Below are 24,378 nucleotides of genomic sequence, written 5' to 3'. Positions count from 1 at the left end.
ACACCTATAAAAACTGACCAAGGGATCCTTGGGTGGTGCAGCGGTTTGGCACCTGTCTTTGGCCCAGGGCGCGATCCTGGAGACCCGGGATCGAATCTCACGTCGGGCTCCCGGTGCATGGAGCCTGCTTCTCCATCTGCCTGTGTCTCTGCCCCTCTCTCTCTCTCTCTCTCTCTCTCTCTCTCTGTGACTATCATAAATAAATAAAAAAAAATTAAAAAATAAAAAATAAAAACTGACCAAGACCAATCATGGAGTGCTACATTATTAGGCATCAATAATGTTTATATGTTTATGCTTACATGGGACAAAATCAACAATGTTAGGCCTCTTGGGGTGGGGCAGGGGGTGAAACTCAGAAGGAACCTTGAAGGAAGGATAGAATTTTTAAAGTGGGGAAGGAGAAATATGAAACAAGAGGAACAGCTGGATTGAAGGCCCAGAGAAAGACATGGCAGAGAAGAAGAAACATTTGGGATTGATTGAAGGAGAAGGAACAGTCAGAAAAGTGAAAGATTAGTGTGGAAAAATGCTAATACATCATCAGCCTTAGTTGTCTTCAATAAACTCAATCCTCATAATCAGGGGGAGGAGTTGACCAGATGATCCTTCAGCCAAGCACAGTCATTCTCTAGCTCAATGCACAATGCACTTGCTTTCCCTCTGACTTCCAACTCAAGGAGTCATAACAAATGCATTATACATGAGGATGGATGGATAGATAGCACACACAAACACATGTCAGGATGTGTCACAGACTTTGGAAAGTTTGAAGGAGGGACACCTGGGTGGCTCAGCAGTGAGCATCTATCTGCCTTTGGCTCAGGGCGTGATCCCGGTCCCGGGATCGAGTCCCAGGTCAGGCTCTCTGCATGGAGTCTGCTTCTCCCTCTGCCTGTGTCTCTGCCTCTCTCTGTGTGTCTCTCGTGAATAAATAAATAAAATCTTAAAAAAGAAAATAAAAGAAAGTTCAAGGAAAGACATGTAAGTGTCTTCAGAGGAGTCAAAGAAAAATTCCCATAAGAGAAGAGACTCCACTTTCTCCTTTGAGCATCTTCATTATTTAAAAAGAGTAGAATCAAGGGCACAGGAGCAAGCAAGACAGCGTTGGCCTGGTGAATGGGGAAAAGCCTGGAAAGATTCTGGTTTCTTTGGCTCCATCCTGGTGCAGGAGGGGATGCTCACCCTGCTGTACTGCCTTTCCTCTTTCTAGTACAGCCACTCAATTAAGTAAATCAGATATGGCAGGTCCACTGGCACTGGAGACAGCAGTGTGTAGGGAGCAGCCAACAGTCTAGCTGACATCCTTCCTATGCTCCGTTTTCCTCTGGATCTGCCACTGCGGGCAGCACATGGGTAGCAGAAGGAGCAGCAGCAGCCACAACAGATGTGTGTTTCAGCAGCCTCTGGCCTGGCAGGCAACTGAGACCCACACACACACCTGAGCAGCGTCCTCAGTCTCTAATAGGGGCCAGTAGGAGAAATATCAGGCTCCAGAGCTTGAGGGAAGAGCAAGGAGGCAGTGCACTCTCCAACTCGACGAATCACATCTTGAGCTGTCACCTGTAAGGAATTTGCTCCAAAAATAGCCTCCCTGTGGCTTGAAATATTCTTAAATGGACAACTGCCTGACCATGTCCATTTCCTTCCAGAGAGGCCATGATTTACATTTCTTTTAGTCATTACAAAGTTCTAAACGTTCAAAAAAGATGCTTGAAAAGTGTGGTACTAAAAAAAAAAGAAAGAAAGAAAAGTGTGGTACTTTCAAGCAGCTATCACAACAACACACTTCCATGTACAGCAACGTCTGGATTTTATTTGGAAACTAAATGCACAGCACAGGAAAGTTGGGAAGAATTTTCTCTATTTCTGGTCCTAAAGCAAGCACCATATGCACAAACTTCTAAAGCTCCTGGCTGATATTTCTAGTGTAGAGGTAGGGGGGCTGGGATGAGGGGGCCAGAGGGAGTGCACAATGTTCGTCTCCCTCAAGGTCAGTAAGAGCTGCTTCAGCCCAAATAAGGAGGGCTCTCAAGTTTGCCCTGGCTGCCCCCACTGATTCAAGTAAAGGCTGAAGAGAATGAAGGAACCAAGAACCTTAGGCCAACTGCCTCAATAATGATGAAATGCCAGAGAAACAACAACAGCAACAAAGCCCAGGAAAAACATCTAGAAACTTCATCTGGAGTACCACACTCTGGACTAGAATCCTGCTGATAGCTCCATTATGACAAATAGAACCTTCTTGAGCACACAGAGAACCTCCAGGACCCACAACATGTTTCTCTTGCAACATGTTGGTGCAAGAGAAAAACTTACACAAGTGCTCAAAGGTAGAGGTACCATGATGTTGCCTACAGCATTATTTGTAACATCTAAGTGTCCCATCAATAAAGACATCAATAGCACAACAGACTACAGTGGATATGCTACGTGGTAGCTACACAGAATGTGCCAGTAGAGCATGGCTGCAACGTCTGTCCTATTCACTCCTGCACCCAGTGTGGAGCCTGGCAAATGACAGCCTGGATTCATGAAAAAGTAAATGGAATGAACACACCACTGTGCCAACTTTAGAAGAGACAAGATTTTTATATACTGACATGGAAAGATGTCGAGGTATATTGCTGCATGAAAAAACACCAAATCAGTGAGCGGTATGGCTCCATTTTCATTATTAGTGATATACATACATTAATTTCTATATATATTTTTATCTTAAAATTCTTTATGTGCATATAGCTACATAGTGGTTACACACACCTGTAGTAACAGTGTGGCTCGCTGATATCCAGTACTCCTCTCTTTCCAGGCACGTGGAAAGCTGAATTTCCTGACCCCCCTGTGGGGCCACAGGTCTAGTATGGCCAAGGAGTTGTGAGCATACATGACATATGTCACTTCCAGGCCACAGCATTTACATACCAGCATGTACTTCAGAGCAATCTTCCCTCTCCCGAGTTTTCTTGAAAGTATTTGTTGCGATCAAGCCTCCGGCCACTTGGATTCTGGGATGACTATGAAGAGCAGATCCCCTGGTCAATATCATATAGCATGAGAATGAGAAATAAACTTCTGTTGTGGTCAGTTGGGTTCGGGGTTATTTGTTACTGCAGCATAATCCAACCTATTTCTGACAACTACAAAACACACACACACATATACCTATACACACACACACACAGATACACTAGGCTCTGAGTGCAGGTATACACAGATGTGTATATGTGTACAAATATATGTGTATGGATACACACATGCAAGTATCAACATGCATACAAAATTTGTAAAAATAATCAGGTAAGGCGGGAGATTAAGGAGGGGGCTTTCAATATGTATTTTATGTAATTCTTTATTTTAAAAATCCCTTTACACTAAACATGGTCTCTTTTGCAACTAGCAATTTGGACAACTATCTGCTCTTGGCTTGTCCAGGTGTAAGGCTAAACCAGCCAAGGACGATCTCAAGCTGTAGATCTCTTTCAGTTTCTGATGTCTTCACCTCCTGGCATCAGGTGGTATATGATTCCTGGGAATCATAACTGAGTGGGTTAAAATGGAAGGAAGCTTTCTCCCTGAACTCATCTAGGCAAAAGTGAGATCTGAGAAGCCTGTCTTTCCTTCAGCCAGCTGTCTCTTCTGTGCTCTTCCTCTTCTCTGTTCTCTCTTTTTGTACCAGTCTATCATCCCTACTTCTAAGGTACCCAAATATCTTCCTCCTATGCTTCTCCTCCAGCCCCATCAAAATCTCCAGCAGCATCTTGCTCTATGCCATTGATTCCCAATCTTGGCTGTGCTTGGAAGTTACCTGAGAAGCCTTAAACCATCCCAGTGTCCATGTTGCATCCCAACCAGATGAACTCAACTTCCTAGAAGTGGGTAGCTTCCCCAGCTTTTCAAGTGCTTTTAACATGCAACCAAGGTTGAGAACTGGCTTAGAGAAAGGAGCTGATGGAGAACCACTACTCTAAACTGGTAACAAACAGCACAAGCAGTTTTGTGACCCCTCCTAGTAGGAAGCAAGCATATCTGAACAAGGATCAAATCCTTAGGTTAAAAGACTATAAAGCTCAATGGGTAACACAAAATGGAGCCCCCTCCCTCCAAAGCCTCCTGAAACCAAAGCTTATCTCTCCCATCTCTCCTTAAACATAGAGAAAGGGAAAGTGGGAAGGACCTCAAGATCAGTTGTTATGTCATAATATTTGTCTGACCATGAAGATGCATCTCCATGAGCCAAACTTTGCCTGTTACAGATCCTTTTTATTGTACATCATTAAATTGTTCAGTTCCAACTTGGTAATTGCTAATATCACGAGTGCTACTTGCCATTTCAATTCTGTGACAAAGCTGCGGCACAAGAAGCAATTTCAAAAGCCCACCCACAGCCTAAATTTCATTTGTCTCATATCATCATTTTCTTTAAAAGGTCAAAACTAGAGAGTGGGAAGAATGGCCAAAGCAGGTTAAAAGGTACAAACTTCCAGTTATAAAATAAGTAAGTCACAGGACTGTAATGTCCAGCATGATGACTGTAGTTAGTAACAACATATTGCATATATGAAAGTTGCTAAAAGAGGAGATCTGAAAAGTCCTCATTACAAGAAAAACAACTTTGTAACTATGTACAGTGACAGGTGTTAACTAGACTTATTGTGGTGATCAGGACACAATAACACACAAATATCTAATTACTATGTTGTACACCTGAAGCTAATGTTAAATGTTATACCTCAATAAAAATAAAAAAGTAAACAAATAAATGTCAAAATAATGTGATTTCAAATCAGAACTTTGTAACTACTAATGGCCAGAGAATCCTTCAAGGCAGCTTCCTTCTTCCTAGCTGTAACAGGATCAAATGGAGTCCAAAATGAAAGGGAGGGCATTCACAGAAGGCAGTGTTGAAAAGAATCTGAGAAGGCTTCTATAAAGGAATCTCTAAGTTCAGGCATGAGAAGGTAACACACTGACAACAAGAATGTAAATTTAGCTTATATCATACCAAAAAATTTAAATACTTAGCTTCCCACAGTCCTAGTACCAGTTGCTAGACAGGGAAAACTTAGCCTTCACTTATATACTCTAACAATGGTCAATGGTCTATAATCTTCCTGGCCATGCCTGTTGAGGAGGGCTCCTGCCCTATAAGACTCAAGGCAAGAGCATTCATGTTCTAATCTATTTAAATACTAGCCCCTAGAAATTCACACACCTGTTAGGTGTAGCCCCTAATACTCACACCTGTTAGAATTACTATTATTAAAAAGACAAGAGATAACACGTTTTGCAGAGGATATGGAGAAAAGGGAACCCTTGTGCACTGTTAGCAGGAATATAAATTGGTGCAGCCACCTTGAACAACAGTAAGAGTCCTCAAACCATTAAAAAAAAATAGCATATGATCCAGCAATCCCATTTCTGGTTATAATCCAAAGAAAATGAAGTCATTATCTCAAAGACATATCTGCACCCCTATGTTCACTACAGCATTACTCACAAATGCCAAGATATAAAGATGATCTAAGTGTCCACTGATGGACAAATGTAACAAGAAAATATGTGTGTATACACACACACACACACACACACACACACACACACACACATGCTCATACCCATACACACGATGGAACATAATTCAGCCTTCAGAAAGAAGGAAATCTTGACATTTGCAATGACATAGATGAACCTGAAAGGCATTATGCTACATGAAATAAAACAGAAACCCCCCGCCAAAAATACTGCATGGTATCAATTGTATGTGGAATCTAAAAAAAAAGAAAAAAAAAAGAAGTCAAACTTAAAAATAAACAGTAGAAAAAGTGGTTCAGAAAGGGAGACAGAACATGTAGACTCCTAACCTAGGGGTGGTGGTGAATGGGTGACAGGCACTGAGGGGGGGCACTTGACGGGATGAGCACTGGGTGTTATTCTGTATGTTGGCAAATTGAACACCAATAAAAAATAAATTTATTATTAAAAAAAAAAGTGGTTGCCAGGGGTTAGGAGGTGGGGAAAACAGAGGTTGGTAAAAGAGCACAAACTTCCCATTAGGTAAATAAGGTCTGAGAATCTCATGTATAATATGGTTACTAAAGTTAATAACTCTGTATTGTATAATTTAAATCTGCTAAGGGAGGGTTAAACAAATGTTCTCATTTTAAAATAAATACATGAGGTAATAGAGATGTTAATTAACGCAGTGGGGAGAACCCTTTCACAATGTATACGTATGTCAAATATTCCAACTGTATGCTTTAAATATCTTAACAATTTTATTAACTATACCTCAAAAAAGCTGAAAAACGCTATCTTCTAGAGTTATGTGTTATTGATATTAGTAGACACTGGGATGAAAAGAGTATATATAACTGCTAACACTTTGATAAGCCTTCTCTCCAACTTCAGACTCCCCTATACCGTGGGGAATAGAGTCTCACAGGAGAAAGATTCTGGGACCCAGAGGAACACAGCAGCACTGACCCGGGGATGACCAGGGCTGAGCACAGAAGTGAAGTGAACTCACTCATAATGCCAGAAGGTTCTGATGATGGTGGGGATGGAGTTCCCCACAAGAGAAATTCAGCACATTCTTGACCACTTGAGACTGTGTGCATTCTTTGTAAAATGCGAATGATAATACCCGCCTTATTGATTTACCACCCATTCATCAGACACCTTGGCCATCTGTCAATCTCATCATCCATAAAATGGGGTGAATCCCCCATTGGCTAGGTTGTAAAGGGAATTAAACAGGAAACTATGTTGTAAACCACCTAGTTCAATGCCAACAAATAGTATATATTTAGTTCATGTATTTCCTGCCTTTTTCTCTGCTGGTCGAAATGACTGAGTAGACATATAAAAGCAAGACTATGGGGGCACCTGGGTGGCTCAGTCAGTTAAGTGTCTGCCTTCAGCTCAGGTCATGATCCCAGGGTGATGGAATCGAACTCCACACCAGGCTCCCTGCGTAGCGGACAGCCTGCTTCTGCTTCTCCCTCTCCCTCTGCCACTCCCCCTGCTTGTGCTTGCTCTCTCTCTCTCTCTTTTCTCTGTCAAATAAATAAATACATTTTCTAATTAAAAAAATATAAAAGCAAGATTGTGGAGGGGGCCACGTCAAAGGGGTCATGCCAGAGTCAACTGCCCTGGGTCCCAAAAAAAAAGACCAGGAAGGTATCTTGGAGGGTGTCCCCTCTACATGTTGCACGCACCATCTTCCCCTCAAACCAGGTAAATGGACACTAAGGCAAGGTCACTAAGTGAAGGAGCAGAAGAGAGCAGAAAGCCAGAGTATGTTCTGGGGCTAGAGGGATTGGTGACTGACATTCTTTAAAATGCTTTTGGCTCCAGGACTATGGCCTCCTATAGGGCCCAAGCAACACAAACTATGCCAACTAGGATCTGGAATTAAGGGAGACACCAATATGATACACTTTTGGGTAAATTTGAAAAATACCAGGCCTGTTCTTGCACTCATTGTGCGGTCTTACACATATACACACATGTATACACTGCTATGTGGTGAGTGGCTCAGTCAGTCAGTACATAATAAAATAATAGTGGAGGCATTAATTCAAGGCACTGTGGTAGCATTGCAGGACTGGGTACAGGGTGAAGGGGAAGGTAATGAGGAAGCTTAACACACAATCCCTGCCCTGGGAGCTTAGTCTAGTGCTGCAAATGAGATGAAGGACATGAGAGGAAAAAGCCAAAGAACAAAAAAACCTACAACTAGAAAACTTGATCCAAGAGGAACGTTCAGAAAGAACCATTAGAGATAACATGGGTTTTTCAAAGAGCTCAAAACTATGTCAATTCTGGCCATGACTCACTGGGTTCTCTCACAAGGCTAGTGTGTGAGTTCTGATCATGTCCCTGAGCCTTTGACTATGTGTTTCTACTATAATTCTCACAATCTGAAGGTTTTTCCTAGAAAGAAACAACCAGGGTGTTTTTACATTAACTAGCATTTTACATTTTAAGGTCTCTTATAGTCAATGCAAAAATATTTTTTAAACACTAGCTCATACTTGCTTGCACCAGACCGAGGACTGTAGAGGATACAAACTAAGGAGTAATCTCAATCTTTTTCCACAAGCAGCTTATATTCAATGGTGTGCTGTAGCCCCCTGTACCCACTTGTGAGAACCATTTGGTAACATTCAGGATTCTGTAAACTAGTTGTTCAATGAGATGTGAGTGCTTGAATAATGGTTTTCCAAAAGACGTGATGGCTTAATTCCCATTGCATGTGAATGTTAATTTATGTGACAACAACAACAACAAAAGGACTTTGCTGATGTGATTAAGGATCTCAAAATGTGGGGATTATCCCTGTGGGCCCTAGGAGGCAATGTGACTACCCAGGGAGAGAATGGAGTGACATGGCCATAAGCCAGAAGCTAGAAGAAGCAAGGAACTGATTCTAGAGCCTCCAGAAGGACATGTGGTCCTGTTGACACCTTGATTTCACTCCAGTGGAACTGATTTTGGATTGCTGGCCTCCAGAATTGTGAAATAATAAATTTTTGTTGGTTTAAATTTGTGGCAATTTGTTACAGAGTCCATAAGAAACTAAAGAGGACAGGTATCTTGAAATCAGCCACGGTGTGGGGGCCCGGGTGGCTCAGCGGTTTAGTGCCACCTTCGGCCCAGGGTGTGATCCTGGAGACCCGTGATCAAGTCCCACGTCGGGCTCCCTACATGGAGCCTGCTTCTCCTTCTGCCTGTGTCTCTGCCTCTCTCTCTGTCTCTGTGTCTCTCATTAATAAATAAATAAAATCTAAAAAAAAAAAAATCAGCCATAGCGGAATATTTATACCACAGAAATTGGCAAAGCTACAAATCTGGGCATTTAGTTTCAGGGGGCTGGTGTATACTTAGGTTATAACTGGGTAGTGCAGCCTGAGTAAACAACTAGAGAATGTCACTTTGTGGCATGACAGGACATGATGTCCTGCGCTGTGAGGTAATACACTACTGGAAAATGCACTTAACTTGTGGCTAGGCTCCTCATTCTGCTTCTCCCCCCATTGATTCCATCTGTCCTGACATAGATCTCTGCTTTTCTCTGGGATTTCCTTCCTGAAAATATAAAGCTTCAAAGCAATAAAGGCCTCATTGAGTCCAGAAACATTTACTACGTAGCAGAAACAGTGCTGAAGTTACAAAGTTGAGCAAGAGAAGATGCCAATCACTGAGGAGAGGACACTTCCTGTGACATTGACTAGCTACGTGGCCAAAAAAGGCCAGTATGAGGTAAAGGTCAAGGGTGACTGTTGAGGTCTTCCTAATCTCCAAGATTTTCTTTTTTTTTTTTTTTTTTTTTACTATTTCTTTTTTTTTTTAATTTATTTTTTATTGGTGTTCAATTTACTAACATACAGAATAACCCCCAGTGCCCGTCACCCATTCACTCCCACCCCCCGCCCTCCTCCCCTTCCACCACCCCTAGTTCGTTTCCCAGAGTTAGCAGTCTTTACGTTCTGTCTCCCTTTCTGATATTTCCCACACATTTCTTCCCCCTTCCCTTATATTCCCTTTCACTATTATTTATATTCCCCAAATGAATGAGAACATATAATGTTTGTCCTTCTCCGACTGACTTACTTCACTCAGCATAATACCCTCCAGTTCCATCCACGTTGAAGCAAATGGTGGGTATTTGTCATTTCTAATAGCTGAGTAATATTCCATTGTATACATAAACCACATCTTCTTTATCCATTCATCTTTCGTTGGACACCGAGGCTCCTTCCACAGTTTGGCTATCGTGGCCATTGCTGCTAGAAACATCGGGGTGCAGGTGTCCCGGCGTTTCATTGCATTTGTATCTTTGGGGTAAATCCCCAACAGTGCAATTGCTGGGTCGTAGGGCAGGTCTATTTTTAACTGTTTGAGGAACCTCCACACAGTTTTCCAGAGTGGCTGCACCAGTTCACATTCCCACCAACAGTGTATGAGGGTTCCCTTTTCTCCGCATCCTCTCCAACATTTGTTGTTTCCTGCCTTGTTAATTTTCCCCATTCTCACTGGTGTGAGGTGGTATCTCATTGTGGTTTTGATTTGTATTTCCCTGATGGCAAGTGATGCAGAGCATTTTCTCATGTGCGTGTTGGCCATGTCTATGTCTTCCTCTGTGAGATTTCTGTTCATGTCTTTTGCCCATTTCATGATTGGATTGTTTGTTTCTTTGGTGTTGAGTTTAATAAGTTCTTTATAGATCTTGGAAACTAGCCCTTTATCTGATATGTCATTTGCAAATATCTTCTCCCATTCTGTAGGTTGTCTTTGTGTTTTGTTGACTGTACCCTTTGCTGTGCAAAAGCTTCTTATCTTGATGAAGTCCCAATAGTTCATTTTTGCTTTTGTTTCTTTTGCCTTCGTGGATGTATCTTGCAAGAAGTTACTATGGCCGAGTTCAAAAAGGGTGTTGCCTGTGTTCTTCTCTAGGATCCTGATGAACATGGATGCAAAAATTCTCAACAAGATACTGGCCAATAGGATCCAACAGTACATTAAAAAAATTATTCACCATGACCAAGTAGGATTTATCCCTGGGACACAAGGCTGGTTCAACACCCGTAAAACAATTAATGTGATTCATCATATCAGCAAGAGAAAAACCAAGAACCATATGATCCTCTCATTGGATGCAGAGAAAGCATTTGACAAAATACAGCATCCATTCCTGATCAAAACTCTTCAGAGTGTAGGGATAGAGGGAACATTCCTCGACATCTTAAAAGCCATCTATGAAAAGCCCACAGCAAATATCATTCTCAATGGGGAAGCACTGGGAGCCTTTCCCCTAAGATCAGGAACAAGACAGGGATGTCCACTCTCACCACTGCTGTTCAACATAGTACTGGAAGTCCTAGCCTCAGCAATCAGACAACAAAAAGACATTAAAGGCATTCAAATTGGCAAAGAAGAAGTCAAACTCTCCCTCTTCGCCGATGACATGATACTCTACATAGAAAACCCAAAAGTCTCCACCCCAAGATTGCTAGAACTCATACAGCAATTTGGTAGCGTGGCAGGATACAAAATCAATGCCCAGAAGTCAGTGGCATTTCTATACACTAACAATGAGACTGAAGAAAGAGAAATTAAGGAGTCCATCCCATTTACAATTGCACCCAAAAGCATAAGATACCTAGGAATAAACCTAACCAAAGATGTAAAGGATCTATACCCTCAAAACTATAGAACACTTCTGAAAGAAATTGAGGAAGACACAAAGAGATGGAAAAATATTCCATGCTCATGGATTGGCAGAATTAATATAGTGAAAATGTCAATGTTACCCAAGGCAATATACACGTTTAATGCAATCCCTATCAAAATACCATGGACTTTCTTCAGAGAGTTAGAACAAATTATTTTAAGATTTGTGTGGAATCAGAAAAGACCCCGAATAGCCAGGGGAAGTTTAAAAAAGAAAACCATATCTGGGGGCATCACAATGCCAGATTTCAGGTTGTACTACAAAGCTGTGGTCATCAAGACAGTGTGGTACTGGCACAAAAACAGACATATAGATCAGTGGAACAGAATAGAGAATCCAGAAGTGGACCCTGAACTTTATGGGCAACTAATATTCGATAAAGGAGGAAAGACTATCCATTGGAAGAAAGACAGTCTTTTCAATAAATGGTGCTGGGAAAATTGGACATCCACATGCAGAAGAATGAAACTAGACCACTCTCTTTCACCATACACAAAGATAAACTCAAAATGGATGAAAGATCTAAATGTGAGACAAGATTCCATCAAGATTTTCACTCTTTCTGATCGCAGAGGCAAATGACTGATATATCTTGTCACTGGGAAGTGGAACTCTCAGCAGGAGATGTTTTCACAGATTAATCAAAGAGCTATCTCTGAAAGGGGCTGAGCTGGAAAGTTTGTTTTTCTGTTGAGCACAGGACCAAACCACTACCTCCCAGCCAAGTTCAACTGGGGTAAGTAAAGAACTGAATTCTAACCACAGGCAGGTTGCATCTGTCAAACAAAAGGACACCACCCACGGTGTCACCATAGGGATAGTGCTCATCACCAAAGATGCCTCCACTCCCACCAATGCTATGGTAACAGTACCATGCAAACCAAGTTCTGATGGATACCTGAGTCCCTATTTTCTGCATCTTTTTCTATTACTCCTCATAAATGTCCTCACTGAGTGCTCTGCTTAAAATTTTGAGATTTCAGGCAACTTCCACTCTTGGCATCTGAATATAACACCCAGGAGTAGCTTACAGAAAATAACCTAGTCTTTACTTTTTAAGACACTGAACCTCTAAATCTTTCTCTGTCCTCCCCCCATCCCAAGTAAACCTCTTGAACAGTATTTGAATAGCCAGGCAGAGTAAATATCCCATGACTTATCTCTTATGGGAGAGGTAGTATATTTGCTGTTATTAGGCAATTTACACAGGTAACAAGTTTACTACTCCAGGTGCGGGACCTATTAAGAGCAATATTTTGATTATTCTTTCATTTAAGAAATGCTTACTGAAGGACTCTATATGCCAGACATTACCTTAGGTACTAGAGATCCAAAGGCAGTTAAAAAGCAACTTCGACCCTCGGAAGGAGACCTATCCATAAACAGCAAGTGTCACTGGTATCATGTGCTAAAGATATCCAGGGTAGGGTAGGTGCCAATGGAGGTGGTGGTCAGTCACTCTAGAGGCCCAGGAAAGGCTCCATCAATGATCAGGCATATAGACTTCTGGAAAGATAGAGGCATTGATGGTATTGTTCTTAAATTTCTCCAAAATTCCTCCCCCAAAAACAGATGGACAGACTAGGATAACTGAACAAAAAACCCACAGACAAAAGTACCACAAACCCAAAAAGAAGAGTGGTGGAAACAAACAACTGACAGCATCAGAAACATTACCAGGGACAGGACAGAAATCCCATTGGTGAGAACCTTACACTCAGCAACGGACAACTGAGAACACTACATGTGACCTGAAGTGCTAAGTGCTGTGACCCGGGAAAAGGCCAAAGGTGTCACACAAATTCACTTTTAGTGCGTTGAAGTTTGAGAGGCACTGGCCTGAACCATTCTAGTTTGAGTATTCTTCCTCAGGATACCATCAACAAGCAACACTGAGAACTACCCACAGCCACGTTCATGTTCTCTGGTGGTATCCAGAGTGCAAAGGTCTCTATGGTTCATGGAAGTCAGATGGGGAATGATGTAGGGCAAGAAGACAGGAGCCCAGCTGTGTCACCTACTGGCAGGTCATCCTTCCCCAAAGATCTTTAACCTCCTTACACCGTCACTGCTCATTAAAAATGGAGACATACAATAGGCATTTCACAGGGCCATTATAAGGGCTGAATGGGTAACTGTGTGCATAAATTTTTGCAAACCAAAAACTGCCCCCAAGGATCGATGATGTTCTTTCAGGGCCTGTGGTATATTAGGGTGTCAAACATATTCTCTTCTGCCCCGCACAAGGAATACAGTTCTCTGCTTTCTGACTTTGGCCTTGTCCACATGACCTCTTTTAGTGAAAAAGATGTTAGCAGACTCAGTACAACTGAATGTGTGAACAAAGTTTGCATAGTGGCACTCACCTTCCACATCTCTGCCATTGCTCTGGGAAGAACTTCCACCAATAGCTGCTGGCCTCAGAAGGATTATGCTTGGAGCAGATCTGAGCCCAAACCTGCATGGGGAGCCAAGGCCAGCCCACTCAAGCTGACCTGTAGATGTATGGGCAAGAATAAATGACTTTTAGGCCACCAAGTCTTCACTTTTTTCCTCAGACTAAGAGATCCTGAGAAAATGACAGTACTCTAGAAGCCATTTCAATAAAATGCAATTTATAAGTGAAAAGAAGAATGCTTTGTCCAAAACGAGATACTAGCCTAAGGCAATTGAATGGGGAGATAAAGTATCAGAACCACTTGGAAATTGCATATGACACCTATCTGACCTGCTCACCATCCCCACTCTCTTCAATTTCTATAAGATTTACCAGCCTAGGAGTGGGGGGGGGGGTGCAGACACTGAACTCCAGTGAGTCATTTAAAGAGCACCGTGGGCTACAGAATAGAGAAATATTTGAAAGCCAATGGGAACCGGCATAGCAAAGACGAAGTTCCCATTCATTACATGTACTTTTTTCCCCACAAACACACAAACAATGTCTGACTAGAGCCAGTGTAATCATGGGAGCAGAATTAGGAAGTCTGTAATTTACTGTAAAATATTATAGTCTAGTCACTATGATATTATACATGCAAATTAAAGTTTAAGTACTAAGATTGGCCAAGCTATCAGCCATCTAGCATTAAGATAAAAAGAGACACACTGCCCAAATGGCTCCCACAAATTCTGCTATTTGGGTCAACATCATCAGTCTATAACCTTGCTGATTACCACAGTGTATATAAAAATATATTAATGAAAGTAGTGTCTTGTGGATTACCATAATGAATATGATAAATGTGTTCTCACTGAGGAAACTAAAGATGTTCAAGGTATATAAACTGGTAAGATAGCCGAGCAATGCTTTCCATTCTTGTATGAACAAGGTATAGGAATCTAGCAAGGCCAAAAACCTATACAGGGCATACGAGCCTGAAGCCTTAATCAGACCCACATCCAACCATTGGCTGCATAGCATCCTGCCCAGGAAGGTAGCTACGTCTGCCTCAAATGAGCTGTTCCATATTGGAGGTGGTGATGGATGGGGGAGTAGAGCACCTAAGAAGAGAGACAGAAGGGTTTCACCAAGCTTACAGAATGTATCTATGCAATATTTTGTGCCTGCCTTGTTAATGAACGCTTGTTTAAGAAGTGTCTGTATGTGTGATGGGAAAAAAAAGAGGTTATGATGTCTATGCCACAGAAGAAAAAAAAATGCCTTTTCTAATTTGGTAAAATAACTTTGTAAAAAATTATAGGACATTTAAAAGCAAATTAGATGTAATCATGTTTAATTAGAATCCACTGCAGTCTAGGGGGTAAATACATACAAATTCTAATATTAGATGCTAAAGATCCACTGCAAGCTTTAGCTTTCTCATCTGTAATACAGAGGTCATATATACCTTAAAGCAGTGTTATATCAAGTGGCACAATGCATTATAATAATTACAGAGTACTGAGTACTCACAGCAGATTTGGAACATAGCAAGAAATACTTCGTTTTCAAAAGGTGTTATTTCCCCTCTCTCCTCTCGCCTCCAATATACAGATGTTACTGAAGAACCTAGAAATACATTCGGTATATATACAAGGATATATTTAATGGAAGCCCAGTCTCTTAAGGATGGAAAAAGCACTTCTGATGACAGTCTAGCTGAGTACCTTCTCAATGCAGGCCTACAAAATGGATGATACTGGCCAGTTATGGCCGGAAGTGGTAACAACTTTTCAATATGGAAAAGTACATAGAAAAGTAAAAGCATCAACAACCTCAGGTTAGCCTTTTACATTTTAAAAACTGTTCACTGGAGTCCAGGCCAAGGAGTTCCAGGTCAGGACCAGTGAGGGAGCCACTGCTAACCTCCCCTTTTCTGCAGTTCCTGTCAAGAGTATATTTCAGGTGAGTTCTGACCTGCACAACCACATTACTGAGGCAAAAACCTGAGGAACTCTTCACCTTATAGCCATTTTTTTTCTTCAGCTGAGACAGCAGAGATGATTTATTATACGTGTGTTACATTCAGCCACAGATGAAAACAGAATTAGTCCCAAAAGTCATGGGCCAGGGCAAAGGGCAAAAAGGGACTGTTTTGGTATGAGGAAGGTGGGTCTCTCAAAGGTGGTCATCTCAATCAGATGGCAATGGATGTTCTAGATCCATTGAATCAAGTTCTAAAAAAGTAGACATGCAGTCCAACAATTGGTACCAGAGTCCCTAGCCTTTAGCTTTATTTCTGCTCCTGTGGCTTCCATGGGTGCACAAGCTACCAGTCTACTTGGACCTCTGCTTCATCTTTTGTCTTTTGCTGCCTCCTCCACTTGGCTCTCATGGTGTAGAGTTTTCTAAGAAGATGGTGCTAAGGCTCAGAGAGCCTTGTGACCATTCCTAAAGAAACTCAGTTTCTAGTGTAGAATTTAGATTCCAGATCCTCTAAATGTGTTAGTAACTATAGAACTTACTGGGGGAGAAGGTCTATAATACTTCATATCTAAGAAAATGAATTTTCTCATGTTAGAGATTTCCAATGTATTCTAGTTATTTCAATCATATTCCTACAGGAAGAAACACCATCTGGCTAATCTTGGGCAAGATAACTGCAGATTTGGTGCTTCCCTTCATATGAGGGAAAAGGACAAGCTTGTGACCAGGCCATACAATGGAAAGCATGATACCCGGAGTCTGGCAACTGAGGCTCTGGTCCCAGTCTCACCCTTAAATTGCAATTTCGTTTAAAATGAAATGAATGAATTGACATGACCTTGGCAAATGCTCAATTCCTCCGAGCCCTAAGTCTCAATATGCAATAAAAGAAGAAGCTGATTGAGACTGGACCTAAAATTCTTTCCACCACAAATATAACATAAGAATAAGTTAGCTACAAATACCACTTACCATTTTGGCCATATTCAACTTGAACACACATTGCTGATCATGACTCTCCTTGAATTCCACACAATGTTCTATTTGCCCTGCCCTGGTATACATTCACTAATCCTTCAAGGGACACATGTAATTTATTGTCCAGTTTTTAAGTGCTTCTGTATTTCTGCTGAATTAATTATGTCATCATTTTTATGGCATTTTTATTCATTTTTCGATTTAAATCCAAAGAATCAAGCATTGAGTCAACTGAGGCTGAGGATAATAATCAAATAAAAAATACAATACCAGGATTTTATTTAATTATTTTATTCCAGTCTTTCAAGGAAGAATATTACATCAATCATATCTCATTGCATCCTCACAGGTACCCAGTGATCTCCATGTTACAGATGAGGAAAACCGGGATTACGGAAGGGTTAGGATATTTGCCCAGGCGCACACAGGTAGTAAGAGATGGAGCTAAAGCATGAAGCTAAATGTGTCTGGTTCTGGAGTCATGCTGTTGTTCATCTCTGATGTACCCTGGGATTTTAGAGGCTTCCTTAATGAACAAATACACAAATGTCCACAGGTAGGTCATTTCCTTTCTTAAACTTTGTTTCCTCATCTATAAAATGACTGTTTCGGGTAGAGAGAGACAAAATGAAGCACATACAGAGGCCCTAAGGGAACGTGGAACTCCGGAGGAGATAAAAGTCCAATATTGTTGAAACAGAAAGAGAAAGGAGAGAAATGATTGCTGTTACAAAGGAGCCAGAGAAAAAAGGGCCCTGTGAGCTGTGTGAAGGGGTTCAGGCTTTGGTTTGAGGGCATCGAAAGCATTAATGGGTTTTACACAAGGGAATGACACAAGCCAATGTACGTTATCAAAATATCACAGAGGAGAAAAAGTGGCAAACGCACCGCCAGGGTTAGTGTGCTGGCAGGAAGCAGCGGGGAATCTGCAGTCGTGGTACGGGAGACTGCCCCGGGCACTGCGGCAGCACTGGGTGACGGGGACAGTGAAGAGCGATGTACAAGGGAGAATCAGCAGAATGTGCGGGCTCGCTGGCTGTGGGATATAACAGAGGAGACAGGGACACTGGCAGAGAAAGGAAAGGGTTAGAAAGGAAAATAAATACAGTTTTGGACAAGTTGAGCTTTATGACCTCCAAGTGGAGATCATCCATAAACACTTGGAGCTCAAGACAAAGATTTGAGGCAAAGGGTAGAAATGCATCAGTTGTTTCATGCAGGTAACAGTGGGGGGAAGATGAGGCAAATAGCACAGCATAAAGATGAAATAAAAGGTTCGGGATGAAGCCGAATCTGCCAAATCCAATGGTCTGGGAGGTGCTGGGGACCTTGATAAGAGCTGCTTTGAGAAGCAGGCAGGTGTGGAAGGCAGAGGGCAGCTGGTTGGTAGGGGCCTGGTGCTGGGAAGGGGGTAGCAGACAGCTCCACTCACTCAGAAAGCTTCCCTGGGAAAGAGGGAGGAGAGGGTTGCTTCCTTTGGTGGGTAGGGCTTGTTGAAATGGAGTAAGGGGCATGCAGGGGCCAGGTAGGGAGAGATGGGGAGGGGGCTACAGGATCAGGCTCCCAGAAATCCCCAAAACGTGGAGGCGTAAGGAAACCAGAGATAAGGGCACACACCAGACCAGCTTGCCCTAGCTGTCAGAGATGAGGTCTTGTTTTAACAATCACTTGTGACCAATTATCAGACCCTAAAAAAGGAAGTAAGCCATGAAAGGCATTATCTCAATGGTGCTGTCAGTAGAGACAGTAAAAGAATTTAAGTTCCTTGGTTAGTCTTCGACCCTAAAAGGCCTCCATGTCAGGGACCCACTCACTCCTGAGAGCCTTTTTCTCACCCCTGTATCCTTGCTTAATAAAAACTCTATCACTTTACTCACTCCCTTGTGCCCGAGAGACTCATTCTTGGACTCCGTGAGACCAGAACCTGGCTCTCCTGCTTCAAGACGCCCATGGCCATGGGGACAAGCTGTAGGGAGAGCAAGGTGAAGAGCATGACACGAAGGTGACAGCTGATCCTACAGTGTTCCCAAGGAAGTGAGGATGACAGGATCCAGAGCCTGAGAGGAGATGCATGGACTTTAGATAGGAGGAAGGATGCCTCTTCTGGTAGAGCCTGAAGGAATTAGAAAAATGCACATCTTTTACGGACACGAGCATGATCTGCTTCAGGGACCACCCAAAAGCCAAGCTTGGGAAAAGCTATTTCCATGCACTGAGATGTTTTAGGCACAGGGGAGCCTCCGTCAGCAGTGCTTCTCCAACTTGACGAAGCTGTGGACCCTGTGAGAAGCTTTTAAAAATGCTGACCTCAGGCTACACCCCCTTACCAGTTAAACCAGGACCTCTGAGGTGGAGCCCAGGCTCCAGGGATGAGGAAACTACCACCCAAGAGATCCTAACTGCTGTCAAGTTTAAGAACCGGGTATCTAGAAATAGGATTTAATTTAACATTTTCCATTAAGAATTAACCACATATGGTTAGAACCAAAAAAGAACTTTAGAGAGCCTTCAGTTTTAAAGCACACCAGCAAATTTATAAAGGAAAAAGAACAGAAAATCTCTGGATGCACACGCAAAGGGCAAGCGTCATTCTGATACACACTTTTTTTACTTGCATAGGTTTGCGTGAATGAACGGTTCGAAATAAATGTATTTCTTATTGTGGGTCAGCCTCCAAAAAGTTTGAAAACCAGTGACCTGAGTAAACTCCTTTCACTGGTGACAAAATGAGGCTTAGATAGATTAAAATAGTCTTCTTTAAAATAAATAAATAAATAAATAAATAAATAAATAAATAAATAAATAAAATAGTCTTCTTTAAAGTCACACACACACACACACACACACACACACACACACACACACGGGATAGCAACTCCCAGCCTAGAACCTAGTGTTCCTGACAACTACCTGCAGAGCACCTGCGATCTTCTATTTCCTGTGTGTGCTGGTTTCCCCTCTCAGCTCTGTAGTGTAAACTCCCTGAGGGCAAGGATTGTGTCTTCCATGCTTCAGGTGTACCGACATTCGCAGCTTTTAAAAAACTTTAGGCCTAGCACCGAGTCAGTACATAAGAAGCGGCAGATGTTTCAATCCTTAAGAAGATGAAATTTAATGGGAAGGTCAGGTTAGAAGTGCTTGAGAGCGTGATGTCCCGGGAAATGCTAAATTGTGGGGTGCTAAGAGTGCTTGGAGCAGTCCCAAGAGTAGAAGCCCAGCGTGATCCTCACAACGCACATCTCTCCTCCCTGAAAACGCTGCCCAAGCATTCTGCATCTTCATCTCTAGACAATGCTACTGGGTAAGTAGAACGCTCATCTGGTAGCAGGGGGGGAAAAAAAGGCTTTAAAATAGGTCTGTAAAAATAAAAATCCACCAAAGAATTTAATGTCCCTTAAATAGGATTTGTGTGGTGGCTTCCTCTTAGGCTTTCATCCTCCTAAAAATTCCAAATGCCTGTAACCAAATATTGAGCGTGTTTTAACCAGGCGGTAACTGCTACTTTTCATTTTCTCTCCAGCTTCCAGGATGATGAAAACCAAATGTTCGGATCACAGTAAATTCACTAGAAAAATGTTTCTGACTCATTACATCCTCCTGCCCCCACATGTGCTCTTTATCGTTTATGTTTATGCTATGGGTCCTCTTCAGTTGTGACCTATTGCAAATCTACTTGGAAGGAGAGGTGAAGAATTAGACCTGATTCTCATGTGAATCCCACGGATGATCCGAGAGCCCAGAAAGGAGGAGTGTAACACCAGAATCTAGAAACCTTGCCCTTGAAACAGAGCTCTGGTCACCGAAGGATCTGCCTTCCTTCTGCTCCACTTTTGGCCTCTGGACACAGAATAAAGCCAGGACTGTCCTTACTTCACTCCGTAACGGCCTCTGGGGACAGTGGCAGTTGTCTCTTGGCCAGGCTCTGTCGTTTTTCTGTCCATACGCTCACCACCCGTGTCTTGCTTCATAACTACATCAAGTCTGGGTCGCTCCCTCTGCTCCCTGGCCCACCTCTTCGCTGGGCTCTGTCCTCGGCCTCCTCTGCCATTTAGCTACAGCTGTTTGCCCTAGGGGGTGACATGTGACGGCAGAAAGAAGAGTGGCCTTGAAGTCATCGCCAGGTCTTGGCCCTGCCACTTCCTAGCCCCCTGACCTTGTTCTCTCAAGATGCAGTTGCCTCATCTGTTAAAACAACAACAAAAGGCCAGGAGCCACCAGTGCTCATTCTGTCCACTCAAGGGGTAAAACCAAACTCAGTAATGGGCTGTAAAAACACTCTGCAGCCGGGAAGATCAAAACCTGAGCTCTCCAAACTTTAAGTTGCTTTAAAGTTCCCCCAAGATGTTTGTATAGAGGGAAAAGACAAATGACATGCAAAGATAAATAAGGAAAATACATAGTTTGTTGAAAGTAATAAGCACAAAGGTGAAACTCAAAGCACGGCAGGGGAGTGCAAGGAAAGGGTGATTATAGCTTTAGTCTTCGGGTTTTTAAATTTTTTTTACTTAAATTTAATCTAATTAATACGATTAGTTTCAGAGGGAAAATTCAGTGAGTCATCAGATGCATATCACACCCAGTGCTCATTCCATCACATGCCCTCCTTCACGCCCATCACCCAATTATCCCATGCCCCTACCCACCTCCCCTCCAGCAACCCTGTTTGTTTCCTAGAGTTAACAGTCTCTTATAGTTTGCCTCCCTCTCTGATTTCATCTTCTTTTTCCAGAAGGGTGATTTTATAAAGGGAGGTCAGAGTAAGTCTTGTTGAGAAGGTGATGTCTGAGAAAAGACTTAAAAGAGGTGATGGCCATGTAGCTATGGGGGTGGGGGAGTGGGGAGGCACTGATCAAGAAGGGAAAAGACCTTATGGGGAGGGGTGTGTGTGCAGGCTGTTCAAAGAACAGCCACGAGACCAGATAGCTGGAGGTGAAAGGAAGCAAGAAAAACAGAGAGGAGTTGAGGTCATATTGCTCCAGACCCTGTAAGCTGTGTTGACTTTGGCCTTTACTCTGAGTGAGGAACAGTACTGAAAACAGCCTATAATGAGGGTGAAGGTGGAAGCAGCCAGACCAGTTAGAAGGTGATGGCAATAACCCAGGGGAGCAAACAAGGTGTCCAGGACCAGGATGGTTCCAGCAGAGGAGCAGGACAGGAGGTGGAAGCCAGACCTAAGCTGAAGGTACGGCCAACTAGATATGCAGACGGATCAGGTGTATGAAGGAAAGAGTGAAGTCAGAGACAACTCAGAGGACAGGGAAGCCACTAGGTCAGATGGGAAGACGGTGAGTGGTACAGGTTTGGGGAGCAAGGTGAGAAGTTCAGTTTTAGATAAGTTAGCGTCTTTAGCTCAGGTGAACATACAGAAAGATGCACACATCTTACGTGCACAGCTCAGCGACTTAAGACACAAGGAACACACTTGGATAATCAGTATCAGGATCAAAAGATGGAATATTTCTGCCAACAGGGAAGGCCGTCTTCATATCCCCCCTAGTCACCATTCACCCCAAAGGTAACTCTTATGCTGACATTCATCACCATAGATTTGTTTCGCCTGGTTTTGAACTCCATATGAATGGGATCACACATATGAACTCTCAGGCCTATTTTTCTCATTCAGTATTAGCTTGTGAGAAATACCTACGTTGTTAAGCATAGCACTGGCTCGTATTGTTTTCACTGTTGTATGTTATTCCATTGTTTGACTACACTACAGTTCACACAGCCATTCACTGCTGATGGACATTAGGTTTATTTCTAGTTCGGGGCCATCACTGATGCCCTCTTTCTTCTCTTCTCTTTTACTCATCACTTTATATACCACCAGGACAGAAAGAGACAAGCACCCAGGACCCTCTCATAGATCCTCCTTAACTCAATCTGCAAACTCATCGCCACTTTGTCATCCTGTAAGTAACAAGTAGTGTGATACTCTAGAAATACCATGAGCACCCAGACTGAGTTCTGGTCTGGCTCTACCTCTTGTATCTCTGGGCAAGTCAATGGACCTCCTTAGGTTTCAATACCCTGAAGTGAAAAGCAGACTGAACTGCTTTTGGGGTCCACTTTGTCTTCTGATTCCGTTTTCCTCATCTTCAGGATTGCAACATTCCACATGCCTCCAGGGATATTTTATCCAAAGAATCCAACCCAAAAAATGACTATGAAACACTTAAGTGCTTAGTGCTGTGCTAAGTGTGCAGTTAGAATATAGACCAGTGGGAGGATTCCAACAAGAATACAAAACCAGCAGAAACAGCCAGGCTGGGAGGAAATACGGGGTTTCCTGGGAGCACTGTGGGTGAAGTTGAGGAAATGGATAGCAGATGAGGAATGAGTGAGTAGGATTATTCTGAATCAGTTTTACCTTAATTGCCTACTTGTACGTCTTTACCTCAGATACCTTTACTTCTACTGGCCTCTGTCAATACTGAAACCTTCTCACACTGAACATTCTTTAATTCCTATATCTTTCAGATGAAAGGTAAAATTTCTGAGCAACATAAACCTATTTTTCCTCTCTAAGTGTCTGTGTGGTTTTCAGTGCTCCCTTCTTGTGGTTCTGAGTCAAAAATGAGAAACAAATAGCCACTAAGTCTACAAGCTGATCACAGTATGTGCTGTTAGCCAACTCAGGCTGTGCTCTTAAAAAATACTAGACTTCTACAGAAAACAGCTGCTTGAAGGACAATAGGAAGGATACAACTCTGCCATTTCCAAAAGGCGATGAGAACATCAATTTGTGCAGCCACAATGAAAACCAGCACAGAGATTGCAAAAATTAAAATAGAGCTACCATATGATCCAGCAACTCCACAGCTGGGTATTTATTTAAAGGAGACAAAACCCACTATCTCAAAAAGATCTCTGCACCCCCATTCATTGCAGCACTATTTGTAACAGTCAGGATATGGAAACAACCCTAAGTGTCCATTGACAGATGAATGGATAAAGAAGTTTGGGCATATTTATAACAATATTATTCAGCCATAAAAAAGGAAATCCTGTCATTTGTGACAACATTGAATGGACTCTGAGGGAATTAGACCAAGTAAAATAAGTTAACAAAAGAAGACAAATACTGTATAATCTCACTTGTACATGGAATATTTTTATAAAAAACAAATCCTAGATACAGAAAACAGATTGGTAGTTGCCAGAGATGGAGGCATAGGGAGTGGGCAAAAAGAGTGAAGGTGGTCAGAAGGTACAAACTTTAAAAAGAAAAAAAAAGGCTTAAGAAAAGAAAGAAAGAAAAGAAAAGAAAGAGCCAGCCAGTCACAACACAAATTCAAAACATGTGGAATGAAGGAGGGAGGACAGACCATAAAGTACAATGTTGAATAAATAAGAAAAAAAAAAAAAACAACCTAATCTGAAACCCACAGGTGATAACTAGTCCATATCTTACAGAACGTACTCACTTGAACTTCACTGGAAATTGCCCTGTACCAGAATCAGAAGGATCATCTTTGATTATTCATTCATCCACACCTGCCACCTACCGTGTAGTCAGTCAGGAAAGATAGATGATCTCGAAGCGTGGGAGTCCCTCACACGCATCAGTCCCTGCCTCTAAGACCTGAGGTCTTAAGCTGGAGTTCCTGCTTTTCCCATTGAACATCCTAATAGGAGTTCCTCCACTTTTTATGATGGAAAATAGCCAACATTACAAAAACAGAAAAATTTAACAAACTTCCACATCCTCATCACCCACTTTTGACAATTACCAATTTGTGGACAATCTTATTTAATCTATAGCCCACTTGCTTCCCCAACTCCGTGTCCCAGA

At 42.3% G+C, this 24,378-nt stretch overlaps 1 protein-coding gene and 2 long non-coding RNA genes across 3 annotated transcripts in view; 2 read left to right on the top strand and 1 right to left on the bottom strand.

The window, feature by feature from the left end:
- ADAMTS12 (ADAM metallopeptidase with thrombospondin type 1 motif 12) overlaps positions 1 to 24,378 on the bottom strand; it is a 310,224-nt gene that overhangs the window by 230,891 nt on the left and 54,955 nt on the right. The window lies entirely within an intron of this gene.
- Positions 2,155 to 3,089, top strand: LOC144311950 (uncharacterized). Its single transcript, XR_013377421.1, has 2 exons — positions 2,155 to 2,657; positions 2,813 to 3,089. It is a non-coding gene; the product is annotated as an uncharacterized LOC144311950 (long non-coding RNA).
- LOC144313023 (uncharacterized) lies at positions 11,485 to 20,816 on the top strand. The gene is made up of 4 exons (XR_013378697.1): positions 11,485 to 11,975; positions 15,234 to 15,584; positions 16,933 to 17,139; positions 18,476 to 20,816. It is a non-coding gene; the product is annotated as an uncharacterized LOC144313023 (long non-coding RNA).

The sequence above is a fragment of the Canis aureus genome, chromosome 4, assembly GCF_053574225.1.
Source record: "Canis aureus isolate CA01 chromosome 4, VMU_Caureus_v.1.0, whole genome shotgun sequence".
Taxonomy (NCBI): domain Eukaryota; kingdom Metazoa; phylum Chordata; class Mammalia; order Carnivora; family Canidae; genus Canis; species Canis aureus.
This window is presented reverse-complemented; position numbering and strand designations above follow the sequence as displayed.